The 20,850-nt window shown below is 39.9% G+C and overlaps 1 long non-coding RNA gene across 1 annotated transcript in view; it reads right to left on the bottom strand.

Annotated features, from left to right (window-relative positions):
- Window positions 1-20,826, bottom strand: part of LOC117504539 — a 28,294-nt gene extending 7,468 nt beyond the window's left edge. The window contains exon 1 of the long non-coding RNA XR_004558818.1: window positions 19,794-20,826. This is a non-coding gene — a long non-coding RNA (uncharacterized LOC117504539). The remainder of the gene's footprint in view (window positions 1-19,793) is intronic.
- Between the last annotated feature and the right edge of the window lie 24 nt (window positions 20,827-20,850).

The raw sequence follows: 20,850 nt of genomic DNA, 5'->3' as shown, positions 1-20,850 counted from the left end.
CTCTATTCAAAAAGGAATTGCCATCAGCAATGATGAAATATAAGTGATGAATATGAGCCACACTAGCAAAGCCACAAATGCACAAAACGGTACCGTAAATACTGCAAGTTAGCAACTTTCGGAATATACTCATGTTATTCAAAACTGATTACAAACCGTACCTGTCTGTTTTTCGAATAATTTGTGATTTTTATAGGAGTCAATTTTCACAATCTGCATCATATGTGTTCGCGCACATACACACTGTGTGCTAACCGTAGCTGTTAAATATGAAATTCATAATTTGTAATGGATGTATATTCCTGAAGCATCCAGCAGGTGCCATTGTTTAGCATATAACAGACAGGTTGGTGGTATTTTACAGAAGCAAAACAGACACTCTGTTGGGTCTTACAAGGTTTCAACGCCAGAGAACGCTAATCAACTGAAACCTTTTGAAACAGTTGGTGATGTAACAAGGCCACAATCAGCATAGCACACGATATTTTCATTTTGATACGCAGCCCGAAACGATGCTCCCAATCAAAACAGAGGTGTTTTCACTAATTTGTAGTACAGACAAAAAACATTTTGGTGCTATCCCCAGCTACAGATTCTATCCACTCTTTTTTCAGTTGTGTATTTCACCCCATGTTTGTCCACGGTGAATGCTGGTGGGCGGAATGTACCAACAAGCTTACAACAGGTAGCAGGCAAACTAGTTCGACCAAAGCTAATTTTTCCAGAATCCATCAAGTATATACTAACCACCCAGCAGGTGGCAGACACGTCTATGGGATATTTAACACAGAAAAGTTGCTTAAACAATTCACCAATGTTGGGCAGCATCTCATCAGTTCAGCCTGATTATGTTCTATTTAATATGCAAATTAGAAGATGACCGCAATTGTTGATTTCTGAGTTATTACCAACACAGGTTGGGCTGGGATGGACTGCTGTACAAGCCTTATGTCATTACCAATACAGGGACAAACTGTACTTCATCACTTGGAACAACCCAAGCAAACACAGGGAGAACATGCAAACTTTCAGGTCGGAAGCGAATCTGGGACTTTCTCATTATGAGGCAACAGTGCCAACTGCTAATGTTTCAAATTATAATACATTAGTGTGTTTTCCATGTGGATCCACGGGATCTAAATTGGGTAGCATTTATAAAAGAGGTAGCTGACATTTTTCAAGGGTGGTAATAAATTTTGCAAAGTTTCTATAATGACTTGGAATGGCGTGTGAGCCCAGAATGTTTTTCGAACCTTAGACCTCAACACTTTTTATAGGAAGAACTAAACTATTTATTTAAATTTTAATTTGTTTTCATTTATATAGCGCCAAATCACAACAGAGTTGCCTCAAAGTGCTTCACACAGGTAAGGTCTAACCTTACCAACCCCCAGAGGAACAGTGGTAAGGAAAAACTCCCTCTGAGGAAGAAACCTCAAGCAGACCAGACTCAAAGGGGTGACTCTCTGCTTGGGCAAAGCTACAAACATAAATTACAGAACAATTCACAGAACAATCCATGGACGCATATACCCTAAACCCTTTTATTTCCTGTGAATTACATCATTTTTAATGTTAATTTACTGTCTTAATGTATGTATAAATTGTTTAGGTTCTTGTTATCATATATGCACTATTATTGACATTATTATTATCAGTGTAATCATTACTAGATTTTATTATTACTTCTATTTTGTCATTTGATTTTTAAATGGACCAAAATGGAAATAAGTGTTTTCATTTTTTTGTGTTATTCATGCATTTTTCACATATTTACAATTATATTACGTACTTACATTGAACTTACTAAATAAAATCACGCATGCACGCTTTTAATATATAGATGATTTACCGCCCCCTGCTGGAATGGCGTGTGAGTCCAGAATGTAATTATCAACATCCATTGTTCAGTGTTGCTAGCTAATATCCATAGTTTCTCCAAAAATATTACGCCGATCAACATTCTGTTTTGGTGGTGTTCATCCTTGACCCAAAATACCAAACGGTAAATGTCAGCTCTCCCTAGTCTGTCCGTGACCGAAGTTATACGCACGCAAGCCCACACGCAGAGCTTTTTGTCTTTTCTGCATTCTGTCGCAAGCAGATGCATTCATTTTTACACACTCACAAACAGAGATAGTGGTGAAAGGCATCAAACACACTACACTTCTCACTCATGGTAATGGCAACATGACACTTAACTGACTAAACCAACTGAACTACAAAAACACACACACACACACAAAAATATCAATAAGACTAACACTGTTAAACTAACATGAACTACAATAACATTTAAAACCCCAAATTCTCATGGTGCATTGCAGCACAACATTCATTGCTCACTGCTGTTAGCTAATGCACTAATTTAGAAATATTAGTCTTATCAACTTTCATTTTTGTAGCGTTCATCCTTGACCCAAAATGCATAAGCATACCAAACGGCAAATGTCATCGCTTCCTGGTTTCTCTTTGATCAAAGCCATACACACGCAGGCATGCATACACGCACACAGAGGCCACATGGCTATTAGAATATAGATACTTTACACTCATAAAACAGACTGAATATTTTAATTTTTGAGACTTTTTTTAGGCCTAGACTGAAAGTGGAGAGTAGTGAAAATGGCAGAAACAAGACAAACATGCAACAGGGTCATCTGGTACAAGTTCCTAAAACCAGAGGCTACAAGACACCCCTTACAGCAAATGTCTAAAAATAAGGATCAGCCAAGGAGTTGTGAAGCAGAACTGACGTTTTCACTAAAATTTTTACTCTCACTGGGTGCTGCTTCTACGTGTAAAGCCTAACACGAGGCTGCCACAGCACAAGTTGTGTGAAATCCTTCTTGATGGATTGAAAAGTGTCTTTAGGGATCCTTAAACCGCCCTTCTTGAGCGTCTCAAAGGGGTGTGGTACTAACCGGTACGACTTTGGCAGTGATCACATTTGGACTTGAACCGAGTGAAAATTAAATCAGATTTCCCTTTGAACAGGGGATTTGCTTTGAACTCTGCCCGGGCATCGTTTAGAGAAAGGTCTCATGACACCTATTTGGTTGTGGAAATGCACGCAGGTAGAAATCCGTCTCCCCGTGGCTCGTCCTCAACTTTGAGCTGAACATGAAAAACTTCTCGGCTCTTCATTCAACCTCTCATCTTGTTATGCATACACTTCCTCCGGGCAACGATGATGCATTAAAGGCCTGAAATAGCTGTGACGTGCACCAGTTGCGATGATGAAAGCTATTCGGTATCTTACATGCTGCATACTTCTTTATAAAATTGAACAAGGTTTTTTTTATTTTTTTTTTTATTGGTAATTAGTTTAGCTTTGCGGTACATTCCAGCACGTTCCCACTAAATGCCCGAAGTGAACAAATATATATAAAACACGACATTTACAGTGATCACAGTCAGTCAATGCATTTCTTTTTTTCCTCCAAGGCTTCAGATGTCGGGTTCGGCTACAGAACAGGACCCAGCTGGTATTGACTCAGGTCTAGAATTACTAAGCTTGTGCTGGAAAGGCTATCTGCATATTTTTTGTGGTTCAGTTACTCGAGCTATACAGTAAGTAGAGATTTTTCATCTCAGCCAAAGAATTAAATGCAAATCAAACTGTGGCACAAACAAGCCTCAGAGAAAAGAGCACTGCTCATCCAAAAAGCCCCCTTCATTACCAATTGCAAGAACAAATTTGCGTGCTTCAGCTGTTAAGGCTAATCCTGCGAGTCTGGCACCCGTGCACCCAAAAGCCCACACGCAACTGGAGCACTCTCCAAATCTGATATTTGAAGATGGAAAACCCTTCCCACAGCTTCCCCTATAAGCAGATGTGAGTGCGGTCAAAGACTGCAAAGGCTTTACATACCCTCTCTAGAAAATGTCAGTGTGAAGGGGTACATGTTGCATGGTCTAGAAAACTATTTTTCCACATTCAAATAGCTATTTTGTGCGTGCATGTGTGTGTAATTTCCAATACTGAATACATTCCTGTCACACCGTTATGATATAGGTCATGAAAAATGGTTTCATTTGGGGGGTGTGATTGGCTCGATTAGTGTGTAGGATGAAGGAGGCAAGGCTGACTATAACCGCCTATCAAGACATTACAGAGTTGTCTGGATCTGTTATATGGGCACAACTCAGACTGTGTTTTCTCCCGAGACAGTGATAGCTCTGAAACACAAGCAAAGGCACATTTTCATATAAACAACGCAACTTTTTCATATCTGATATGATACTAATACTGGAACCTCTAGTATCTGCTGTTACCAATCTGATATTTTGTTGTGAAATAAAAAACAACTAATCTGTTAATGAATACAGTTGGCTGAATTTACTTTGCTAACCTAGCCATATGTAAAATAAATAAATAAATAAACTCAAAAACTGTAAAAAAAATGTTGGATTCCACAAAGAGATGACCTTCATAGCCCACAACATGAATTACATATGCAACAGTAGATGGATATTTTTGTTTTTTTTAACCCCTTAATACCCGAATTTATATAGCTGTATATAAAAAAATGTTTTGTGTGTGTTTTTGCCTTTAAGTAGATGGTAAATAATGTTGAGATTATTAATTTCACTTTTGCACAAAAACTAGATAGTAATATTGGGTATTCTGGTAATGACTTTATGTTATAATAATAATGATGGTATGTTGCAAATTTGCGACAACAGGCATACAGGTCAATTTGGTAAGTTGCATATTTGAGCCAGAGATTGTAGCATATATGCGACGATGGGCATTAAGGGGTTAATTTCTGATACCCTATCAACAAGTTTTGCCCAATATCAGACTGACACACACACACACATATACATATATACACACATACAGTGGTGAGAAAAAGAATTCAGGCTAAAATGATGCCCTTTAAACTCACAGTGAAAAGTGATCTCTACATCACAAATTAAAAGAAATAAAAATCTAAAAGCCAAAATGATGGTGTGAATAAGCAAGTGCCTCCTTTAGTATAGCAAATGTAAACCATCACTTTCTTCAGTCAAGTCAGGCGATGGATACATAAACATTCCCGCGACACTGATTACGTATTGGACTTTATTTACACGAATTATGAAGAAACACAAACATTACGGTACTCTATGGTAAATCTGTGTGGAAGTGACAGTTCTCAAAAACTGAGTGACTGTATAAGAAGAAGATTAGAGAGGAAAGCCACCAAGACACCCAGACAACCCTGAAGATATTATAGACTTCTGTGGCTGTGATTGAATAAATTGTGCACACAGTGCAAGTTTTGTATTTTGCATCACCACTCATGCCTTCATAGTGGAATTGCACAGAGAAGAATTGAAGAATTTCCTTTCAACAAAACAGATCAAATCTATGCTTGAATCTCCAATGTGCCTTCTGGCAAACTGGAGTTGAACTTTCAAGTTTTTTTTTGTTTTTTTTTTTAAATAAAAAGCTTCTCTATACCACTTCATCATGAAGCTGTATAACTGGTGATGAAAACTCAATGTTCACGTATCCATCCCCTGACTTGTCTGAAAAAATTGGATGTAAAAGTGATGGTTTACATGTGCTATACTAAAGGGGGCACTTACGTATTCACACCATCATTTTGGCTTTTTAGAAATTTTAATATACAAAGCCTGAATTTTTTGTGTTGCTGTTTGATGTCCTAAAAATTTCTAACATTAAACAAACCTGAAAATATTCACATTTTACAAAGGTGAAATCAGAGAATTTGGATATTAAAAAAAAAAATTCAAAATATTTAATCAATTTGCAAAATAGCTGACAATTCATTTAAGAATTCATTTTGTGTACATTTAGCAGTATTTAGGTTCCACAACAGCAAATTAAAATAGAAAAATTCCACTTTTTGTCTCTACTATGTTCATGTAACTGCTGTCCATAACCAACATTATCGTAAGGGGGAAGCATTCCCCATTTGCTAAGAAATTCTCTGTTGCATTCCTCGGGTAATTCACAGTAACAATACACAGTGCAAGTTTTTGACAGCGCATAATATGTGGTGATTATTTCATCATTACCTGAGTGGTAGTGCCTCGGGCTTTGTGATTTAAAGGATACAATAGCAGGTGCGTATGGAACAATTAGACCAGCTACATGCTGGAATACTGTGCACAGCTGCATGCAATACGCCTGTAACAACATGAAAGAAACCCGTCTTCACTATGATCACCCTAAGTGCTTATGACACTGATATCTTTTTGATAACTTGCATCCTCTTTGGACAAACAGCAAGTGCTTTTCAAGGGCACAATAGCAGGGTATGCGGGTTAACGAAGAACTCCTAATCCTACTGTGGGGTGACGTAATTTAACTATAAGACCACCCTGACCGCTGTAACGAAGTTTCCTTTTCAGAAACCGAGGCATTCCTTTACTTTTACAATGAACTTGAAATCCAAGTTGATTTTTTTTTAATAAACAAGACTACTTTGGTAAACAGGGAGATGAGGTATTTTGAAACTACAGTTCAGTCATGACAAAGCTGCACAACTGTGTTTGTTTTGTTGGTTTAGACTGGAATTTCTCAGAGAATGTGGTTTGTGTAAAGTCTGCTTTAGTTTGTTTATCTGCTCCAAGTGTCTGTGGGTAAGCATGGAATGAATTTGTGTACAGTGTCTCAGTGTATTTTAGTGGTGCATTGTTCTTGTGTGTCTGTTTAGGACAAAGCACCATCTCAAAAAATACTTTAACAATGTTGCAGTCTGTTACATTACGTTAATGTGGACCACGTTGAAGAAACATGACTGCTTTCAGTGGTAACTTTTAAGTCTCTCACATAAAGATCAAATTAGTTCATGACACTCTCGTGGATAAACACAATACAGGTGAACCCCGTTAAGGGCTGCTTCACACATAGTACGAATGTACCTGAACTGCGCATGAAGCAGGAATTGTACGCAATACGTGCAAAATCTGAGCTGTCTCCAACGCCTCATACATCTGTTGCTACGACTATCTGCACACACCAGCGGCTGAAAGACAGAGAGTGCCCTGTGAGAGCCCACTGAACCCTCGAGGAAGGTGTCGGCCAAATTCCAGGTGACACACACAAACATCTAAGACCGCTCGCTTGGCACTTAGAAAATGTGTGGCCATTCGCACTGTTAGCATGAAAACAGTCAACAGACGATCACTTTCGAGCTGGCGGTGAAATTTGTCTAAGTCCATGACTGTAAATTTGCCAAGTACACGTGGTGTGCCAGAGTGTCAGCTCCCCCCACAACACGTGTGCATGTGTTTTGCGCGCTTCCCCCCTCAACACATGTCGTGCATGTGGTTCACGTGCCCACCCACAGGCAAGGCACCTCTCATCTGATCACAGTGTGACACCTTGGTCTGTGCGCTGAACAGACAGGGGGCATAGCTGGCTGCCAACAGCAGGAGGTGTTGACATCCCTGGTCCTGGACGTCACAGCTGCAGAACACGTAACGTGTTTTGATAGACACGCACGTGTGTGTGTGTGCCTGCTGTCCTCACATGGGAATACATAAAAACATATCGCCCTTGCGACAGGCTGTCCCAGCTGAAATGAACCGTTGGTTCATGTGAACACGCAGCAGGCAATCTGACTGTCATGTCTGTCTGAAAGGACAAGTGTGTCCTATGAGCAGCGCACAGCAGGACTATATGACAAGTCAACAGTGCGACAAATACACCATTTTCAGTCATGTATCAGCAGAAATACGCCATAACAAATGCTGTTTGGTTCTCTTTTTCAAAAAATACGTTAATCTCATTGATGATTTTAGCCATTTCCCGCTCCTGTTATTAGACAGTGATTGTAGCGCAGTGGTAAAATTTCCATCTGCTAATCAGAGCTTTTGTAAATTGCAGGTTCGAATCCCGTGAGTGGTATTTATTTTTTATTTAATCAGGGTTATTTATCCACAGGGTTCTGTATTGCATCCTCTTTTATTTATATCAACCCAGTGATATTCACTAATTATACAGCTGTTTTTTATTTTATTTTTCTCCACATCAGCGGCACAATGTGGTGCACCACGTCCCAGCTGCTCGCACTGTGTTCGTGAACGCGCACGATGGTTAGTGGTACCCATTTCGTGTTTGGTTCACGGATTTTCTTCCAGTTTCTGCGTCTTTCGTATTATGTATGAAGGAGCCCTAACTCATGTTTTGGCTTAACTCGTGGTCAATTTGTGGACCCCCAAAAATTTAGACTACTGTATAAAAGTCAACATTTTCATCAAATTTGACTGTTTTTGGGAGGGGAGGGGCGAGTATAAATTCTGGCTCAATCTGAACTGGATCAGAGCATTCTTTCACTGCTATAGCATCCGCATCGTCTCCAGCAAGTTCTATGAAGACTTTCAAGCAAGCAAATTATGGTTGTTAAAGCAAGCAAGTTTTAAAGTGTGAACGTAGCCATGATGTCTGGTCATGGGAAGGATCTAAAGAGGAAGGTCACATCCAGATCTGTAAATCAAAACCTCGAATAGTCCAGAATTGTCCGCACTGTCAAAGCCCTCATCGCTGAAGTACAACGGCCTGAAGAGGAAGAAGATCCCGAACCCGCTCCAGATGAAGAAATCATCACCATCCAGGAAGGAGTCGTGCTTCAAATGGTTGAAATCAATGTAATATGGCAAGACGAGCTGATTTTAACTTTTTTTTTTTTTTTTTTGCTCATCTTCATTAACTAGCGCTTTCAGCTAAATCACGGGTCGATATTGTGGACCCCAACTTGCGCAAGTTAACAGGTTTTACCTGAATATGTATGAATGTAGATACACATCTGACGAATAAGGGACACGATAGTGCCCAACAGGGCATGACGCAACTGTTGATGATCTGTGTGAATTTAAAAAACTTGTTGCGCATTTAAATACAAGGAGTTAATGTACCTTTCAAACTTGCACTGTGGGTATGCTGACTGTTTTTGCTGCATCTGTGCCACGCTATGAAATGGGGTGAATGTGCATTATTGATCTGCATAAATAAAATAGAGCTTTGTATTGAAAGCGAAGTCGTGTGTTGGTGTTTGTAAAATGTGCGCTGCAGCTCTATGGCTGCTTGCTACACTGGCACCGTGCATGTAAAATGAAGCGAGAGCAAAGGCGCACAAATTTAGTGACTGTGGGTTTAAAACATCCAAAACTAATACATTTTTTTTTTTTTTTAAATGCCTTACTGAGTCAGTTCTGATGGGGACATTCTGAGATTTCTCGGACCACTCCAAGTATGATTTACCGCTTGTCGGGACGGACAACTGATGCATGGCATTAACTTTCCACCGGACAAGCAGAAACTGAGACACAAGTCAACATTCCCCAACGAATCCAGCTAATGGTACATTTTTTTATGATGGCGTGCATGTCTTGTGCACGGAATTGTGGGGTATGTGATATCTGTGAAAGCAAAATAAAAGGCCATTGGTCATCCTGACTTGCCCACTGAGGAGTGCCCTGAGACAGGTATACTGAGGGAACGTGAAGTTATCTTTGATTTGGAATAACTGCCCTCAGGAGGGTTGTTAGGTCACTGTACACACCTTATGGATTCTACCAAAGCATCTGCTAGTTTGGAGCAATTACACTTAAAACATTACTTGACATTTTGAGTTTTAACAACAATTAATTCTGTAACTCATGTGATTTGCACAGAGCGTTTTATTATCCCGGCTTGTTACAAGAGTTCAAGAAAATTACACTTCAAACTTGTGTTTTACAGCTACTGAAGGTCAAGTTTTACTGCATCGCTCCTGAACGGCTGAAGAGAAGAGAATTACAGGTAATGTAATACTGAGCCCATTTGATGCATTGACGTGCGCCTTTGCTAACTTGTAAGAGGACGCCGTTTCAAAGGGTTTCAACCTTGACAAAATAATGGACAAAACAAGCATTTGATGATTGCATCAAACATTAAGGCATGCAAACCAAATTTTGGCACAAAGAAATAACATACTGTGCAAACAGGATGAAAAAACAGGCTTCTTCTACACAAATAATTAGTTTTAAAACATTAATACTATTTAACAATCTTTTGCAATCTACTTTTTTAAATAAAACTATAATTACATCAAGCACACATCACAGGAACATTATTTCATTCTACAAAAAAAAAAAAAAAATCTAACTGAAGACTTTTATTCATTCCATGAATTTCAGTTGTAGTATATTTTGTGGCGTAATCTGGGGAGCTGTTGGCATGACGGGTTAGCGCCATGATGACAAAACTTCAACTCTTTTCCAGCAATGAAAGCTTGCAGTGGCGTGATTCACTCTGGGATATTAACAAGTTAATCATCTGAAATTAACACACTTATATCCTCCAGCCAAACACATTATGTACCCCCCCACACACACACCGACCCCATCCAGTGCCACCAAACTGCTCGCCCTCCCTCCAACTCGGTTGCAGATTGCAGCTGCACTTGTCATCAGGTCTGTTATTAATTGCAATAATTTTCTCACTCTGAAACGGAGTGAAAAGTGAAAGATTCTGGGATCGGTTGTTAGAAAAGAAAAAGAAGTATTTTAAAAAAAACGCGTGTCAGGTGGTAAAAGAGGAGAGATTGAGTCAGTGCGCACAGATCTGGAGCGGTGGAAAATCGCGGGATTTCTGCTGATAACTCCTCCTGGGCTGAGGTTTAATTACTCTCTGCCACCACGATCTGTCCGCCTCCAGGTCCGACCACACGGAAGACGGTGCACCCAGTCACGCAGCTTGACCTTTTAAGCCCTCCTCCTCAAATCATGACGTTTCAGGTCTATCAGGAGCCCCCCCGGGTTTTTAAGATGCTGCACTACATTAATCACTGTGACACTGTAATCACGCCACTTTACCCTGATTTGGTATGCAGATTCCTGAGTACATTTCTATGATTTACACCATTCTCTCTCTCTGGTTAATCTTGACCTTCACTTATTCCCATGGTAACCACATCTTACTCAAGGATTGTTTCGTTGGCAAGTCAAGTGAGCCAATCCTTGGGTTTAAAGTTGCACACATCGGCGGCGAAGCTTTTCAAAATCTAATTTGGAGGATTATCTCTCTATTGATTTCACTTAAAACTGATTCTTTTCTCTTGCCATCCCTCTGCCGCAGTGATAAAAGTCTCAGGGAAAGAAGCGATGTGCACGATTCTGCGTGTGTGCACACAAAGCTCTCCTTCCATCCTCGGTGGCGTTGACTCAGTGATGCACGGGAAACAACACGGGAGCGTTTGCTCACGTGTGCAGTTCAAACTTTTTGGGGGGGGGGGCATCGTGCCTATCTGCGTCTGTCTGTGGGTGTTCATGCGGCACGAGCGCAACTATCATCCTCGGTGGCATTAATATTCATCTGTGTGTGCATTGAGCAGAACAGATTAGCAGGAGTAATGATGAGCATGTAATGATAAGGGGACCGCGGCGCTCCCGATAGTCTAAACAGACCCGCTTTAAACCCAACTGGAAAGAAACGAGCAAACTCATTACAGCTTAACAGCCATTAGATTAGCATTAGTTCCTCTTTGAAGGGAATACAGCTGCTGCTTTCAATGGATTAGCAGCCATAGTGAGCCATTCAGGGACTATCATCATGACTGGATTGGTGCTGAAAATTTTCTCATTGGACCTAAAACCGAAGAAATGCGAAGCAGACTCTGAACTCACAACACAGATCAATCTGATCGGACTGAATTCACTTTAAGGAACATTAAGTACTGCAATCAGAGTATCCATCGATTCTGCAAAGCGTACAGCACTGGCCATAAAGTCAAGGTCAGTAAACTCTTGACAACAAAAGCATGAAATTTGCTGGTTTCTACAACCCTGTCCAACACCCAGTCCATGGGTCCTTTTTGCCGTGACAGATTTCATTTCTCTCCAAAGGATTTCAAGGGTATTTAAGTAAGCAGTGAGTGCTGGCCACTTTAAAACAGTCCATATTCCTTTCAACCATTTTATTTATTTATTTTTGTTGTTGTTGTGCTTTTCAGTGTGGATTTTTAGCAGCCATCCTGCCACACACCCACCATTCTAACAATGGGCACCATGCGATTTTCAAAAATACCTGGGTAAACTTCTTTTTTTTTTTTTTTACATATTTCAATACTGCCAGTACTAGAGTACCAGCATGACCCTTCATCATGTTTTACTGTAAGGACAGCGTTGTTTACCTTATGGGCATCATTTCTATGCAATTACAAACTGATGCATTACATTCCCAACAAGTTCTAACCTTGGTCTACCCTGTCCATAGAAACTCATTCCAGAGAGACTGTGGATTATCTGAAAGCTTTTGCAAACAGTCGTACATTTTTGTGTCTTTCATTCAACACTGGTGTCCTTGTTGGCTTTAGCCCATTCAGACCTACTCGATTTAGTGTGCAGTGTATAATAAAGTCTGAAATACCAATCCAGATTGCTCCAAGAAGGGGGTACGATGAAGCAGCTTAACGAGGTATGTGAAGCACAATTTTCAGGTACATGAATGTAGCCATCTTAATCTTGCTACCACCTTGGTAACTACAAAAACTCCCATGTTTTCACTAATCTTCTCCAATCTGAACTGTATGTCTGTGTATTCTAAGGCTGGCATGTTCTACACATTCAAAAGAAAAAATATATCATATCTACAACCCCAATTCCAATGAAATATTTGCACAAAAACAATCAGGTTTATCAGTTTGAACATTAAATATCTTGTCTTTGTGGTGTATTCAATTGAATATAGGTTGAAGAGGATTTGTAAATCATTGTATCCTGTTTTTATTTACATTTTACACAAATTCCCCAACTTCATTGGAAGTGGGGTTGTGTGTATATATATATATATATATATATATATATATATATATATATATATATATATAAATTGCTGGTGGTCCTGGCCTCAATCATATATCAATGATGTTTTCTATGAATGAAAACACAGCAAATCTTTTGCATAACAACAAATAAATAAAGCTAAGTGCCACATTATTTCTAAAAATGTACCCACAGTGTTGTATTTTTTTAATCTGGGGTAAGGAAAATGAGCTTTAGCTTTTTAATCTAGTAACATTGACATTATTCATAATTTTCCACAAATTTTAGCCTCATTCTGATGGAGAATATCACTCCAGCCATGCAAAATTCTAAAAATCCTAAAATATCACAAATTTAAAAAATATAATGGTTCTCATATTTGGAGAGATATTTGGAGACTGGTGTCAATTGAACTATGAAAATTAAACAAATTAAGTGCATTGCGATTCATCAGATAATCCAGTCTATAAAATTATCTTCACTTTGATTTGGCCAAAAACTAAAGTGGTTTCCACTTTGCCTTCGTTATTGGACAGAGCCAGAGCTAAATGTACTTCTCCAGTATAATTCTTAAATGTGCTGGAACAGGATTAAAGTTTAAGAGCTCTGTACATGTGGGGCAGCAACAGAGCTTAGAGATGCAAATTAAATATTTAAACAATCAGCAATGCTTTTGACAGCATTCCCCTGTTGTCTTATTTGCAGAAACAATGCTGCCTTTGGCAGTAATTATGCCTTAATAATACCCTCAGCTCTCATATGAGAGGATAAGTACTACATTAAGAAAAAATGAGAGCAAGATTATTTTTTATTTTGCATTTACAGAAGAAAATTGGAACACAATTTTGACAGTATTTTGAAGAAACTTTTGTTAAGGAAAAAAAAAGTAAAACCATTCAGTAACACCACCCCCCCCCCCCCCCAACTCACCTCAACTTGTGGTTACGCCCCTGTTACAATACAGACTACGCTGTCGGAGCCCAAATTTATGTTTAGCAGCATTACTCACATTTTTTGTTGTTGGTTTTATTTGTTTGGTTTATTTTTTTACTTACTGAAACTTTATCCAAAGGGTCCAAGCTGTCTGTATTTTCGTCACTTGTGTGAACAGGTGTGCGACATGAACGCACATCTTCAAGCGTCCTCGTTTTATGATGCACACATTTTACAAAATCTACTTCAAACAAATAATGTTCCCAATTAAATGCCCAATAAAACAAAACCGCGGCGATAGGTTTACGTTTAAATGTTTTTTTTTTCAGGAAAACTTAACCATCGGCTAAATTCCATCGTTTGCTAGCGGAAACGTGTGAATGTTGACTTTCACAATAAACGTAGAGCACAGCTGCGGTTGATTGACAGTGAGAAGCTTTTATTGTGAAATACCTTGACGAATGCTTGAGTGGCAAATTGTGGTTTGTAACTTGATAATTTAGTTCTTTAGAAAAACAAAATCTTACATTTTTGGGAGAAACGGTCTGTATGTTTAAATTGTTCTGTACCATCAAATCAAAACATATATTTAAAAGAAATACAAATTTGTGCACTTTTGGCAACAAGTCCTTAGTTTGTGTGGGTTGACCTCCAGTATTTTTGCACATGTGGACTATTTTCCCCTATTCTCCTTTGCTTGTGTTATGTCATTGTTTTTTCCAGCTTCAAACTCAGTTCTCCATAGGATTGAGATGTGTATTTTGCCTTTACCACTCCAGGATATTAATGTTGTTTTAAGCCATTATTGTGCAAATACAGCTTTCTCCTTGAGGACATCTCACTGGAAAACAAATCTCCCAGGTCTCGGGTTTCTTGCAGACTGGATAAGGTTTCCCCCAGGAATTTACAGCATTCATACTCCCGTCTATCTGAACAAGTTTCCCATTGGCTGCTGCAGGGAAGATTCCCCATCAGTACACTATTGCCACCATGTTTGGGTGTTTTGATGGTTCCATTTGTGCTGACTCATAACCCAAGATGGCTACTTTGAGCAGGACCATTAGCAAAAGCTGTATTTTTTTTTTAAAAAAACGTTCTTTTGTGTCCTGAATAATAAATCATGCACACAGTAGTGTAGTACTGCTGCTGTCTATGGACATGCTGCTGTATTTTTATGCATTAAATACAGTGTTATATGTTGTTTATTAACTAGTGCTACTAATATTGGGTAACTGGTAAATGTTGCCAGCAACTGCCTACACTGCGTGACAAATGAAGCAGCAAGTTAAAACTCAAATGCAACTTCTGCGCAATCTGTCCTGTTACATGAAGCATCCATGGTGGACCACATTTTTTTGTTGTTGCATTCGATATGTTATTCCAGCAAATTTATTCTATGTGATTCAGTGTTATCCTTGATGAACGCCAAACCCTTCGATCATGTTTCATTCAAACTGGCTCCAAACTGTTGTCACACAAGCTCCAAGGCCATGTGACCAACAGGTGTATCTTTAACTGAATTCTTGAAACAGCCACTACCAATATATCACAGAAGCAGTGGCTCAAATGTTGACCGTGTCCTGGAGTTTTTAACCATTTTTCCCTCCTTTCTTCTCAAACTCAAATCCGTTTCTCCTTTGCTGACCCGCAAACATTCCACCAGGTTTGGTACAAACTGGATCAAAACTCTTCAGATAGATACATAGGACCAAAAACAACATCCCTGGGCACACTAACGCACACAGGTTGAAATTGAGAGCTGATTGATGGGCTGCATAAACCAATTTCAGATCTGTCACACTAAACAGAAACTATGAGATTTCAACATTTTCTTAAGTAAAAACAATCCAAGGGAAACAAACTCACAGTCCTTTTGACCGCATTCCTACATTGATGAACGTTTGCTTTTCCCAATTTCGTTCTGGTAAGTCCATTTGCTTTCTGTGTTGTTTTGTTTTAAAGTGTGTTGCATTCCACTGGTATGATAGATGTTGGCTTACTTTTGTTTGATTGTGAACCAGCCGGTAGCCACAGCTGCTAGATTGTGCAACCATCCATTTGTGTGCCTCCAATGATTTATAATTTCTAAAACTGTGGGTATGCGTAGGAGCTAGCACCAAACATAAAAACGCACACAAGATCTAAAGTATCCTGGTCAGAAGTCCAATTTTTTCAACAAGCTTGTTCAGATTGTTACCAAACCCCACTCTGAGATTGTAGCAATTCAGCGCCGTCATCTATGGACACTAATCTCTTGTGTGTTCTTTAAACACGGGCAACATAATAAGGATATTACAGAAACAAAGGAGAGGATTATCAAACTCTTAGAGGGTAAATTATCACGCAATGTTGCAAAAGATGTTGGTTGTTTACAGTCAGCTGTGTCTAAACTCTGGACCAAATACAAACAACATGGGAAGGTTGTTAAAGGCAAACATAATGGTAGACCAAGGAAGACATCAAAGCGTCAAGACAGAAAACTTAAAGCAATATGTCTCAAAAATCGAAAATGCACAACAAAACAAATGAGGAACGAATGGGAGGAAACTGGAGTCAACGTCTGTGACCATACTGTAAGAAACCGCCTAAAGGAAAAGGGATTTACATACAGAAAAGCTAAACGAAAGCCATAATTAACACCTAAACAGAAAAAAACAAGGTTACAATGGGCTAAGGAAAAGCAATCGTGGACTGTGGATGACTGGATGAAAGTCATATTCAGTGATGAATCTCGAATCTGCATTGGGCAAGGTGATGATGCTGTAACTTTTGTTTGGTGCCGTTCCAATGACATTTATAAAGATGACTGCCTGAAGAGAACATGTAAATTTCCACAGTCATTGATGATATGGGGCTGCATGTCAGGTAAATGCACTGGGGAGATGGCTGTCATTATATCATCAATAAATGCACAAGTTTACGTTGATATTTGGACACTTTTCTTATCCCATCAATTGAAAGGATGTTTGGGGATGATGAAATAATTTTTCAAGATGATAACGCATCTTGCCATAGAGCAAAAACTGTGAAAACATTCCTTGCAAAAAGACACATAGGGTCAATATCATGGCCTGCAAATAGTCCGGATCTTAATCCAATTGAAAATCTTTGGGAGAAGTTGAAGAAAATGGTCCATGACAAGGCTCCAACCTGCAAAGCTGATCTGGCAACAGCAATCAGAGAAAGTTGGAGCCAGATTGATGAAGAGTACTGTTTGTCACTCATTAAGTCCATGCCTCAGAGACTGCAAGCTGTTATAAAAGCCAGAGGTGGTGCAACAAAATACTAGTGATGTGTTAGAGCATTCTTTTGTTTTTCATGATTCCATAATTTTTTCCTCAGAATTGATTCCATATTTTTTTCCCTCTGCTTGGTCTAAAAAGGTAACCGTTACTGACTGCCACAATTTTTTTTCCTGATTTCTTATAGTGTTTATTAAAGCCAGAAAGTTGCCATTTGAAATGACTTTAGTTTTGTGTCATGTCTGTGATCTGCTGTTTTTCTACAAAATTAAACAACTGAATGAACATCCTCCGAGACCGGTGATTCCATAATTTTTGCCAGGGGTTGTATTCTGTTTTGTCTTCAAGGTGAGATGCAATAACAACACATTTTAAGATTTGCTAAGCAATTATACTCTGTGCTTGCAGATGCTAGTAGAGAACTCAGGCCTAATTAGTCACACATATACGTTTTCCTATGTCACAATGCCATATAGAGCTTTATGATGTCATGAAGCCAGCTGGAAACCTAAAAAGGAGGAAAAGAATCATGAAGAAATGAAATACAGACAAGTACACACTTAGCTTGACATTTTCTGATTTGAAAATCCATGATGTCACTGGTGATGCAACAGAAAAGACAACCGCTGTGGCGTAGTGGCAAAATAATGAAAATCGCCATTGCCCAAATACTTATGGACCTGACTGTACACAATGATCTTGTGCTGTCACAAAGCTAGTTCCCAAAACAACAGAAATAAAATAAAGCATGGCTAAAAAAAAAGACAAAATTTGGGTCTGTAGGTTATTATGACATCATTTAGATGTCATAAAGCACTTTATTGAGGCATGAAAGAAAAGATGAGAAACAAAAACTCCAGCAAACTAAAAACAACGTAAGAAACGTTCTTTGATCCAACCCTTTATTCCATTACTGTTTATAATCTGACATGTGGTGACATTTAGCTAAATGCCGCTGGGTGACGGCAAAAAAATCGAGTCACACCCATCAAAGATCAAAGCCTCTGCCACCTTACAGGGTGCCCGTGCTCACAGACAACCTGGGTGAAACAAATTTTGTCAGGGAGAAAGAGACGCTTTACGGTTGCCACAGCAAGAGAGAGAGAACTGAAAGGGAGGGGAAGAAATGGAGGCGCAGAGAAGGAAAATGGGAACAAAATCAGCTCTGTCAATACGTTGCTAGGCAACACTAACAAAGCCAGATTTGATAGGCTGTTGATAACACCGCCAGGTGAGCCCTCGCGTCTGACACGTTATTAGCAAAGGAGGTGAAAGAGCTCCTGCTGACGAGCCCAAAACGGAGATAAGAGGCGAGAGGCAGTGTTACGCTCACACAATAATAAATCACGACCAGAAGAGTGGTGCTTAAACATTTTTGTGTTTTATTTCATTTTTTTTTTTTTTTTCCAAAGCAGGAATGTACTAGTTTTTTCCCCCCTCTGCTTAGAGGTGAGTTGGGGTCAAGGGAGGAGATGGTGGGGGAGGATTGGGAGCACAGAGGGGAATCGCTGTGATGACGTGGGGTAAGGAGGAGAGGAAGAGGAGGACACAAAAAAAACAGAAAAATCCTTCTCACACAGAAGTGTCTCAAACACAAAGTCACATACACACATTTTCACCAAGAGAGGGGTGAGGCAGGGTGGTTTTCCTCCCCACCCCCTCACCCGTTCCACAGAAACAGCACTTTCTTTTCTTTTCAAAAAATGACAACCAGCGGCTGCGGTAGAAAAAGCCAATGCGTTAAAAAGTCAACCAGCCAAACACTAACAGTGAGAGTCAGACACAACACATGAAAATCAACAAAACAAACAATCAAACAAACAAAAAAAAAAAGTCCAGCGGATACTTGACATTCCACTGAGAATGAGGAGAGAGGGCATGAAGCGGGCCTGAAAATCGAGCAGTGGCTTCTCCATCTGGAGGTGGCGCCGTAAAGTCCGACACGTAACCTTTAGTCACTTTGATAAAACACTGTCATTTTGGCAGATCTTCCAAAGAGTTGCAGAAATTGTTTCAGCGACATTTGGCTCAGACGATGTTCCAGGTGCTCCAACAGTGTTTAAAGCTACAGTGTGCATGATTTAGTGCCATCTAGTGGTGAGGCTGCAGACTGCATCAGGTCATTACCAGTCATGATTTCTGTTCCCTTCTAATTTTTGGCGACAGGGATTCACGCTCCCTTGGGGCGGCAATAGCTCAGCTGGCAGAGCGAGCCGTCTTATGACCAAAGGGGCGGTGGTTTGAATCCGGCTCCCAACCAGTCAAAAATCTGCATATTGCTGTTGTGTCCTTGGGCAAGACACTTAACCCACCTTACCTGTGTATGAATGAGGTGGTGGTTGGAGGGGCCGTAGGTGCAGAATGGCAGCCACACTTCCGTCAGTTTGCCCCAGGGCAGCTGTGGCTACAGTAGTAGTTTACCACCACCAATGTGCGAGTGAATGAATAATGCAACTTGTAAAGTGCTTTGGGTGTCTTGAAAAGCGTTCTATAAATCCAACTCATTATTATTATTGCCTTTTTTTGTGATAATATGTATGATCCTCTCAAAAATGAGGGTTCGCAATCTTGTTAGCCTGCACTAGCAACCAGGAGACGTCTTTTTTTTTTTTTCTTCTTCCAAATTTCAGTCTTCTAGCAAAAGGTGTAGTAAGTATGTCCCATTCGGGCTACTGTATCAACATGGCCGTCCAACATGGCTGCCTCCATTAGGGGGCCCACCCACATATAGATTTGAAAAGCTCATAAAAACACATGGATTCACTGAACAGGCAGTTGTGCATGCTATATTTCATTTATGCTAACGCCCCTAAATCCTACACACTGTAGCTTTAAGCATTCTTAACAGGATACAAAAAAAAAAAACAGGAATGAAGTGTTTGGCCTTCATTTCAGCTTTAAAAATCAACTCTGATACAGTCAAATACAATCCATGTTATAAAAACATCATCATATGTTTAACAAAGTGACGAATGTGACACTTAAGTATGAAAGTTATCATTATACTGATACAAAACACAGCTGAGAAATGCGTTAAGGTCCAGATATGACACTGCCGGTTACACAGAAAACAAGGCTACATCACTGGAGGCCTTCAACGAAAAAAGAAATAAAGCTCTCCACTGCCACCCGGTTTACACATTAGCCAAAAAAACATGTCTGAGCAACACAAAACAGCGTTATTAGTATGCACATGTGAACGTGTCGCACCTCTGAGCACAGCTTTGTGTTACCGCCCTCTGAGCCTGAGGTGCAGCGCACGAGCGCGGAGCGCACAATCACGCTTTTTGTCCATCAGGTTAGTCTTAATCACAGAAACGCAGTCATGTGAAAGCAATCGGCGGGAGAGGCTGCGCCGTGTGCGAATGAGAGAGAGAAAGAGAGAGAGTGGGAGCGATCAAGAGGCGTTCATGACCATTGTTAAAAGGTGGGACATTTGTGTATATGAATAAAATGTACGCGTTCGGTCTAAGAAGACACGTTTTAATAAATTTCTGCCAACAAACAAACAAAAAAGCCAAAAAGGTGCCAATCTGAAACGCACCAGAGTTTTGGCTATTGCTCCACCAGCTCCAGGTTTCTTCTTCTTCTTCTCTTCCTCCTCCTCCAGCCACTCTTTCATCTGCTCCTTCCATCCTTCATTGGGATTCTTCACCGCTCACCCCTGCTGCTCCCATCCTCCTCTCAGCTTTGTCGTTTGTCTGCAATTCCTTCACCGTCTTTTCTTTCCTCACCTCCTTCCCTTTTTATCAAATTCTGCATTCAGATGCCTCTTTATTCCTCCCCAGACAGCATTCTCTCTCTCTTTCTCTCTCTTGCTCCTGTTCTTTTTTTTTTTTTGCTTTATTCTTCTGTTTCATTTCATCCCCCGCACCCCCTCCCCTCAAACCAACCTTCACCCCACCCCCAC

The sequence above is a fragment of the Thalassophryne amazonica genome, chromosome 23 (genome assembly GCF_902500255.1).
Source record: "Thalassophryne amazonica chromosome 23, fThaAma1.1, whole genome shotgun sequence".
Classification (NCBI taxonomy): Eukaryota; Metazoa; Chordata; class Actinopteri; order Batrachoidiformes; family Batrachoididae; genus Thalassophryne; species Thalassophryne amazonica.
Note: the sequence above shows the minus strand (reverse complement) of the source record. Positions and strands in the feature narration are given on the sequence as shown.